We start from the raw sequence: 8,355 nt of genomic DNA on the forward strand, positions 1-8,355 counted from the left end.
GGCCGGCTGTCTTGAGTCTCAACTTGGACTCTTCCGTTCCTGCTGGCTCCCTTGTTACCTCTTCATTGGGGCTTTTAAAGCTCCCTCAGAGATGTGAGTCCTTCCAGATGTGTGTCACCTGTCACCCTCCCACGTCAGATCTTACCACGTACCCGCCTTCCATACCTGCAGACCTCCTTCAGATTGAGGAGTCTTCTCCGAAGCAGATCCGATCATCTCTCTTGCCTTTACAACACCTTCCAGGCGTGTCTGAAGAGGAATCTTTCTAACTAAAATCCGATCATGGTACTTCCCTCCTCAATATGTTTAATGCCCTTATCTAACCTTAAGAGAAAGTCTGAGCATCTTTACCTGATATCAGTCCCTCTGGCCAGATTTCCAGCTTCTTCTTTCCCCATTTCCTACCACCCTCTCTCACGGGCTCCTGCAGTTCCTGAAAACTAAATGCATTTCAGTTCTTCCCACATATCCTGTTGTTCCCACTGACCAGACCACTCTTCTTCCCCTTCCTTACCTGGATAGCTCCTACCCACCCTTCAGGCCTGGGTTACAAGTCATTTCCTCCAGGAAGCCTTCCCTGATCACCAACTACAGACTCCCTTGCTCTGTTGACATTCTTTACCACACGGTGATGTAAGGGGAACACATGAAAAAGAGTCTAGTTTAAAGAACAAATCAAATCAAATGAGTAGTTCCGAGGTATACATCTTGCCATTGGGTCAGCCAGAAGCTCAGATAAGGAGATTAAGATACCAAGTGTTTGCATAACAAAAAAACAAACTAACCAAAGACTTTACCAAGACCTTGACCTCCAACTATCAACTGAGATCCAGCTAAGCTCACCAACAAGCCAGAGATACTTGCTCTAAAGCAGAAACCTATGAGCTTTTAATTTATTGACCTGGTAGAGCAGAGCATAAAAGAAACACAGAAAAAAATAAAAATAAAAAATAAACTCAGAAGGCCCCAGTGCCTGGACCACAACAAGGGTTGGAAAACCACACAGGGCCCGTCTGTCCCGGGGTCCAGCAGGATGCAGCTAGCTAGTCACACCCACCCTGGTAGTGGGGGCCGTGGGCACAGGAGGCCTTCCTGCGGACTCACTGGGTTGTGTCAGGGGCTACGTGTTTAGGCAATTCAGTCTCCCCCCCAATCTGCCTAGTGGGCCCAAGTCACCCCCGCAATTGACTAGATGATGGCTCAGCTGCTACAGCAATAACCAGTGTTTGCTACGAATTTAGCAACAAGGACTGCACACGGCGGCGAAGGGGTGCTGCCTGGCTTCATTTTACCAAGGTCGGGTTGTCCCCAGGAGTGAGAAGTCTGTGGCTTGGACTCTGGGGATGTTTAGGGCAGGAATTCCCATCTGCTTTGTTCATGGTTCTTTGGGCGGAGCCCAGAACAGTGCCTGGTGTGTAATGGGTGACCGATAGCAATATGTTTCATGCAGTGACGTAGAGATTCAAAATTAGTGGGATGGAGAATGGCAAGTGCGTGGAAATTACAGGTCTCTATGGGAAAAAAACCCAGAAAGGCTGTCCAAATTCACTTTTTGAGGAAGCCACCCACGCCCCCAGGGCCCTGTCGCCTGAGAGGATCCAAGCCAGACTTTGGTTTCTTCGGCTCCTCCTGGACTCACCGAACCTTCAGCAGGTCGGAGGAGGCTGGGGCATGTTCTTGCAGAGCTCATCCATCCAAAAATCACCAGGAACGCTCGGAAGAAACTGCCTGTGTCCGCCAGAAGCTTTGAGAGGGTGTTTCCGCACCAGGGGACGCACACCCCAGCCCTGTCTCACGGGCCCCCGTCAGCCGCTTTCGGGTTCGTGTCATTTTGTGTTGTGTCTAGCTGGCAGGGGACAACTTTCATCTCTTGAGCTTTGTTTTTCAAAGTCAGGGACATTTGCTTTGCTTTGCCTTTCTTTGTTCTGAGTGGGAGGCCACTGGAGGTGGGGAAGGCCTGGTTTCTCTGCCCAGGGAGTCCAGCAAGTGGACAGTATTCCCCCGCCCCACCCCTCCCGCCAAGAAGTCCCTCCTGGCCACGCGGGGGAGAATGCTCAGAGGCAGAATGCTGTCTTTGGCCTTTCCAAGCACCTAAAATCGGGGAGGGGGTGGGGGGTTGGTGTAGTTTCCAAAGTTTCTTTTGGAAAATTCACAGAGAAATCTGGTCAGAAATTAAACTACCGTACCAGTAAGATGTTGAAATTAGAGCGAAAACAACTGTCCTGTCAACATTGGGAGCTTATACTTTTTTTAGGTTTGCTGGCAAGGTACTTGCCGCCTGTTAAAAATTGGTGATTTATGCCCTGGCTGGCATAGCTCAGTGGATTGAGCGCGGGCCTGCGAACCAGACGATTGCAGTTCGATTCCCAGTCAGGGCACATGCCTGGGTTGCAGGCCAGTTCCCAGCAGGGGACTCACGAGAGGCAACCATACATTGATATTTCTCCTCCTCTCTCCTTCCCTTCCCCTCTAAAGATAAATATATAAACTCTTTAAAAAATTGGTTATTTGTGCTCTGACCAGTGTGGCTCAGGTGGTTGGCTGTCATCCCACGGAGCGAGGGGTCGCCGTTTGATTCTTGGTCCCGGCACCTGCCTGGGTTGGGGCTTCGGTCCCCGGTCCAGGTATGTACAGGAGGCAACGGACTGATGCTTTTGTCTCCCACCAATATTTCCCTCCCTCTTTCTCCTTACCTTCTCCTCTGTCTAAAAATAACTTCATAAATTATTTTTAAAAATCGGTTGTTCGTGAGAGCATCCTTTTTTAGAGCACAATTGAAGGGACAAGATGAAGAAGCATAAATTCTTCTCTTTTTTGCGCTGCTGGATCCCATGTTCCCCGAGTCCCAGGGCACCTGGCACCCTGCCCTGTGTGTCCCCTGTCACCTACCAGCTGATGCTGAGGAACAGAGTCACAGTCAGCTCCTGAGAAACCAGGAGCTTGGGCCCGTCCAGCGGGGAAGGGGGTGCTCCACTGTCACCCGTCAAGAGGCCCAGCATGAGTCTCTTCTGAGACGGGGGCCTAAAAAAGCACCTCCGTTCTCTGTGTCTTAGGCCGGAACAGAGAGAATGCGGTCATGCGCTGGTTTGTGGCATTTTTCAAAGAACAGGAAATCCAGGCCCCCTAAGGAAGCGGCGTGGAGTCTCTCCAGGACCTCGGTGGGGACTTCGCCCAGATCCCAGCGACCTCCTCTGAAGGGTCTGCTTCCAAGGTGTCTCACTCACATGGCGGGAAGTCGATGCCGGCTGTTGGTGGGAGCCCCTCGCCCCTTTGACTTGTCAGGTGGGCCTTTTTGTAAATGCTGTTTGAATGTCCTCACAACATGACAGCTGGCTCAACCACGATGACTTGATATAGAAGGAGCGCAAGGCGGAAGGCACAACCTCTGTCCCCGCTCCCCCCCCCCCCGGGGGACAATAAAAATTGTTATATCAACACCAGTTATGGATATAATTGGTGCTGTGTAAGTGGGCGATGTGATGCTCTGACATCACAGACACTGCAAAAGGACCACCACAATAATACGGCCAACTAACATCCATCACCACGCAGTTGCCGTTTTCTGCTGTGTGTGGGAAGGACTGTTAAGGTCCATTCTCCTGCCAGCTTCCAAGTATACAATGCAGTACTGTGAGCTACAGTTTCTACCTTTAATGACCTGCTCCCATTTCCCCAGCTTGGCTTATATATATATATATATATGTATGTATGTAAATGAAAAGCCAAAGTGAACAGGAAAAAAGAGGGCCTTGGAATTTCTGTTCAGACGGGAAGCGATGGGGGAGAGCTGCCCCCTTGTGGTCGGTCCTTTAGAAGCAGTTTTTCAGTCACTATAAATCAAGGAATTTTCCGTGTTGGGTTCACAGAATTTTGAAGTTGCAACTTCTGAGGCTGCAGTTACAGGTCAACCCCTCGGGTCAGTCTTGTGAGAGAGGGAAAAAAAAACACAACAAAATTGCAGTGGTTGACCCAAAGTCACTTCCAGTTTTAGGTTAGAGCCGCATACACGTCAAGTCTTCTGATTCGTAACTGAAATTCTTCCCATTGTTTCTCTGCCTTCCTTAAGCCATGAGTGAACAAGCATCACACACAAAACATGTTTAGAAAGACTTCAGGTGCACGGTATGAGGTACGACAGCCTGGTAGCTGGAATCATCTAAGGAGAAGCGTGTGGAACGCTGACTGTGTGGCCAGGAATTGAGAAACAGGAAGAAAATGCTTTGATTGTCTTGCGGGTTGTAAAATTTAACACAACGGACACATTGACTGGTAGCATCACCCTCAGGGCTGCATCGAGCCATTAAGCACCAAACTGCAAGCAACAGCCTGTGGCTGGAGAGGGTCAAGGGCGTGGAGACACCTTCGGAGCCACAGGTGCGTGCGAAGGCTGAAGACTGAGGGTTAGCGCAGGAACATGGAAGAAAACAACAGCAAAAACAACCACCACTATGAACAGGACGCCCCAGCCCGCGGCCAGCAGCAGGGTTACACTGGCCGAATTCGAGGTTGGAGGTGCATGTGCGAGGCCTCAGCAGCTGCAGTGAGCCCTGTGCTGCTCAGCCCCCAGATTTCTTTTGAGAAATCCGCTGACAGTGTGTTGGGAACTCCTTTGTAGGTGACTGTCCCCTTATCTCTTGCTGCTTCTAGGATTCTCTCCTTCATTTGAATCTTGGCTAATGTAATTATGATCTGCCTTGGTGTGCTCCTTCTTGGGTCCAACTTCTTTGGGACTCTCTGAGCTTCCTGGATTTCCTGCAAGTCTATTTCCTTTGCCAGACTGGGGAAGTTCTCCTTTATTATTTGTTCTAAGAAGTTTTCCACTCATGTCTGTTCTTCTTCCCCTTCTGGTACCCCTACAATTCAGATGTTAGAACATTTAAAGATGTCCTGGAGGTTCCTAAGCCTCTCCTCATTTTTTTGAATTCTTGTTTCCTCATTCTTTTCTGTTTGGTCATTTTTTTAATTCCTTCTGGTCCACTCCCTTGATTTGAGTCCCAGTTTCCTTTCCCTCACTATTGGTTTCCTGTGCGTTTCCCTTCATTTCAATTAGTTTAGCCTTCATTTGTTCCTGTAATTTGTGACTAAAACCAACCAGTTCTGTGAGCATCCTGATCACCAGTGTTTTGAACTGTGCATCTGATAGGTTGGCTATGCCCTGGACGCTCAGAAGTATTGGCTCTGGGGCTTTGAGCTGTTCTTGTGTCATAATGTTTGGTCTGTTCGCACCTGTTATGTTTGAGGGGCGGAGCCTTAGGTGTTCGTCAGGGCCGGGCGACCCAGTCGCTGGGTTGTGACGCTGTACGTGGGGGCGGGGTCAGAGAAGGGTAATGGCGCTCGTTCCATGCTCTCTTGGATTCTGGTCTCCTCTGCCGCTTCCCGCAAGAGAATTGGGCCCTTCTGCTGCTGGTTCTCAGGTGGGTGGTCTTGTGTACCCTCCAGGACCCTGTGGGTCTCTCCAGTGAACTCTCTGAGGGTCTGGGAGCTTCTCCTGGCCCCTTGACCGGGAGAAGCTCCAATCGGTGATTTTAGGCTTTAATTCCCATCGCTGGGGCCCTGGTTTGCGCGGCCTGTCTCACTACTTGTTTTTTTTGCCTGGTTTATCTGCGCACAAAGGTGTGACCACGGTCAGCCAGCTGCCTTGGGCACTCACTGGGTCCGCCTGTTGCCACCCCGCGACTGGGATCTGCCAACCCCCGCCTGGCACCTGGGATCGGTCTGGCCACTTTTTCCTGCACGACCCGCTCCACCAGCCGCTGACTTCGCCCCTCTTAATGGTCTGGATGAACGGTTCGTTGTTGTCAGGATTCCGTTCAGTTCAATTTTCCGTCTGTTTTGGTTGAGTTTTTGTTACTGAAACTTTGTTGTCTTTAAACCTGGTTGTGTGAGGAGGCACAGTGTTTCCACCTACGCCTCCATCTGGGCCGGAAGTCCCCAACCAGCATTTTGAACTGTGTGTCTGATAGGTTGGCTATCTAGTCGTGGCCTAGTTGTATTTTTTATGGAGCTTTGATCTGTTTTTTCATTTGGGCTTTTTTTTTTCTTGGCACACCTGTTACATAGTAAGGGGTGGAACCTTAGGTACTGGCCTGGGCTGGTCAACCCACGTTGGGCACTGTGTGTAGGGGAGAGGTCCAAGAGGGAACAGTGCCCCTTGCTTGGCTCTGGTCTGGGTTTCCGTGTCTCTTCCTCCACTGCCCACAAGCAATTTGGACCCTTCTAGGGCTGATTCCCAGGTGGGTCGGTCTGTGTACATTCCAGGACCCTGTGGGTCTTTCCAATGAACTCTGCTGTGAGGCTGGGAGTTTCCACCACTGCGGCACCCCCCACAGGTGTTTTCAATCAGAGGGTTTTTGTTTTCTTTTAAAGATTTTATTTATTTATCTTTAGAGGAGAAGGGAGGGAGAGAGGGAGAGAAATATCAATGTATGGTTGCCTCTCGTGAGTCTCCTGCTGGGAACTGGCCTGCAACCCAGGCATGTGCCCTGACTGGGAATCAAACCGCGATCCTCTGTTTCGCAGGCCCACGCTCAATCCACTGAGCTACAGGAGTCAGGGCCCAGAGGTTTGAGGCTTTATTTCCCGGTGCTGGAACCCTGGGTTGCATGGTGTCTCGCTCCCCAACTGTTCCTCCTGGTTTACCCGCATGTTAATGTGGGGCTGCCAGCTCTGCCGGTGGCCACCTTGCCGCTTGTCCTCTCTGCCCTGGCTGCCCGTCTCCACCCCTCCTGCCCGTCTGGGTGAATGTTTCTTCAACTCCTTGGGTGTCAGGCTTCCATACAGTTGGATTTTCTGGCAGTTTCCTGTTTTGTTTTTTAGTTTCTTTTTTAAAAAATATATTTTCTTGATTATGCCATTACAGTTGTTCTATTTCCCCCCTTCATTCCCCTCCACCCTGCACACCCCTCCCCCACCATTCTCCCCCTTTAGTTTATGTCCACGTGTCTCAAGTTCTTTAGATTTTATATTTCCCCTACTATTCTTGCCCTCCCCCCATCTATTTTCTACCTACCATCTACGCTACTTATTTTCTGTACCTTCTCCTCCTCCCACTCCCCTGTTGCTAACCCTCCATGTGATCTCCATTTCTATGGTTCTGCTCCTGATCTAGCTGTCCTCTTGGTTTGCTTTCGTTTTAGGTGTGGTTGTTAATAACTGTGAGTTTGCTGTCCTTTCACTGTTCGTATTTTTTATCTTCTTTTTCTTAGATAAGTCCCTTTAACATTTCATAGAATAAGGGCTTGGTGATGATGAACTCCTTCAACTTGATCTTATCTGAGAAGCACTTTATCTGCCCTTCCATTCTAAATGAAAGCTTTGCTGGATAGAGCAGTCTTGGCTGTAGGTCTTTGGATTTCATGAGTTGGAATACTTCTTTCCAGCCCCTTCTTGCCTGTAAGGTCTCTTTGGAGAAATCCGCTGACAGTCTGATGGGTACTCCTTTGTAGGTGACTGTCCCCTTATCCCTTGCCGCTTCTAGGATTCTCTCCTTCATTTTCATCTTGGCTAATGTAATTACAATGTGCCTGGGTGTGTTCCTCCTTGGGTCCAACTTCTTTGGGATTCTTTGAGCATCCTGGATTTCCTGGAAGTCTATGTCCTTTGCCAGACTGGGGAAGTTCTCCTTTATTATTTGTTCAAATAAGTTTTTCACTGGTGACTGTTCCTCTTCCCCTTCCGGTACCCCTATAATTCAGATGTCGGAACGTTTAAAGCTGTCCTAGAGGTTCCTAAGCCTCTCCTCATTTCTTGTTTCTTCCTTCTTTTCTGTTTGGTTGTTTCTTTCTTCCTTCTGGTCCACTCCCTTGATTTGAGTCCTAGTTTCCTTCCCATCATTATCGGTTTCCTGTGCATTTTCCTGCATTTCGCTTAGTGTAGCCTTCATTTGTTCCTCTAATTGGTGACTAAAATCCACCAGTTCTGTGAGCACCCTGATCACCAGTGTTTTGAACTGTGCCTCTGATAGGTTAGCTATTTCTTGGTTGCTTAGTTATCGGCTCTGGGGCTTTGAGTGCTTCTTGAGCCATAATGTTTTGGTCTGTTCGTGCCTGGTATGTATGAGGGGCGGAGCCCTAGGAGTTCACCAGGGCGGGGCAACCCAGTCACTGGGTTGTGATGCCGTATGTGGGGGTGGGGTCAAAGAGGGGCAATGGCGGTCCCCTCTGCTGCTTTTCACGCTGGGGCCTGCTGGGTCTGTCTCACTGCTCAATCCTTCATTGGTTTATCTACATGCGAATGCGTGACCGTGGTCCACCCATTGTCACCCCACACCTGGGATCCGCCCACGGGTCGGGGGATCTTTCCTACCCAGCCCGCTCGGCTGCTGGCTCCACCCATTACTGGTCTGACTGAACGGTT

This window comes from Sturnira hondurensis, unplaced genomic scaffold, assembly GCF_014824575.4.
Source record: "Sturnira hondurensis isolate 20B ecotype Veracruz unplaced genomic scaffold, ASM1482457v3 Scaffold0000942, whole genome shotgun sequence".
Lineage (NCBI taxonomy): Eukaryota > Metazoa > Chordata > Mammalia > Chiroptera > Phyllostomidae > Sturnira > Sturnira hondurensis.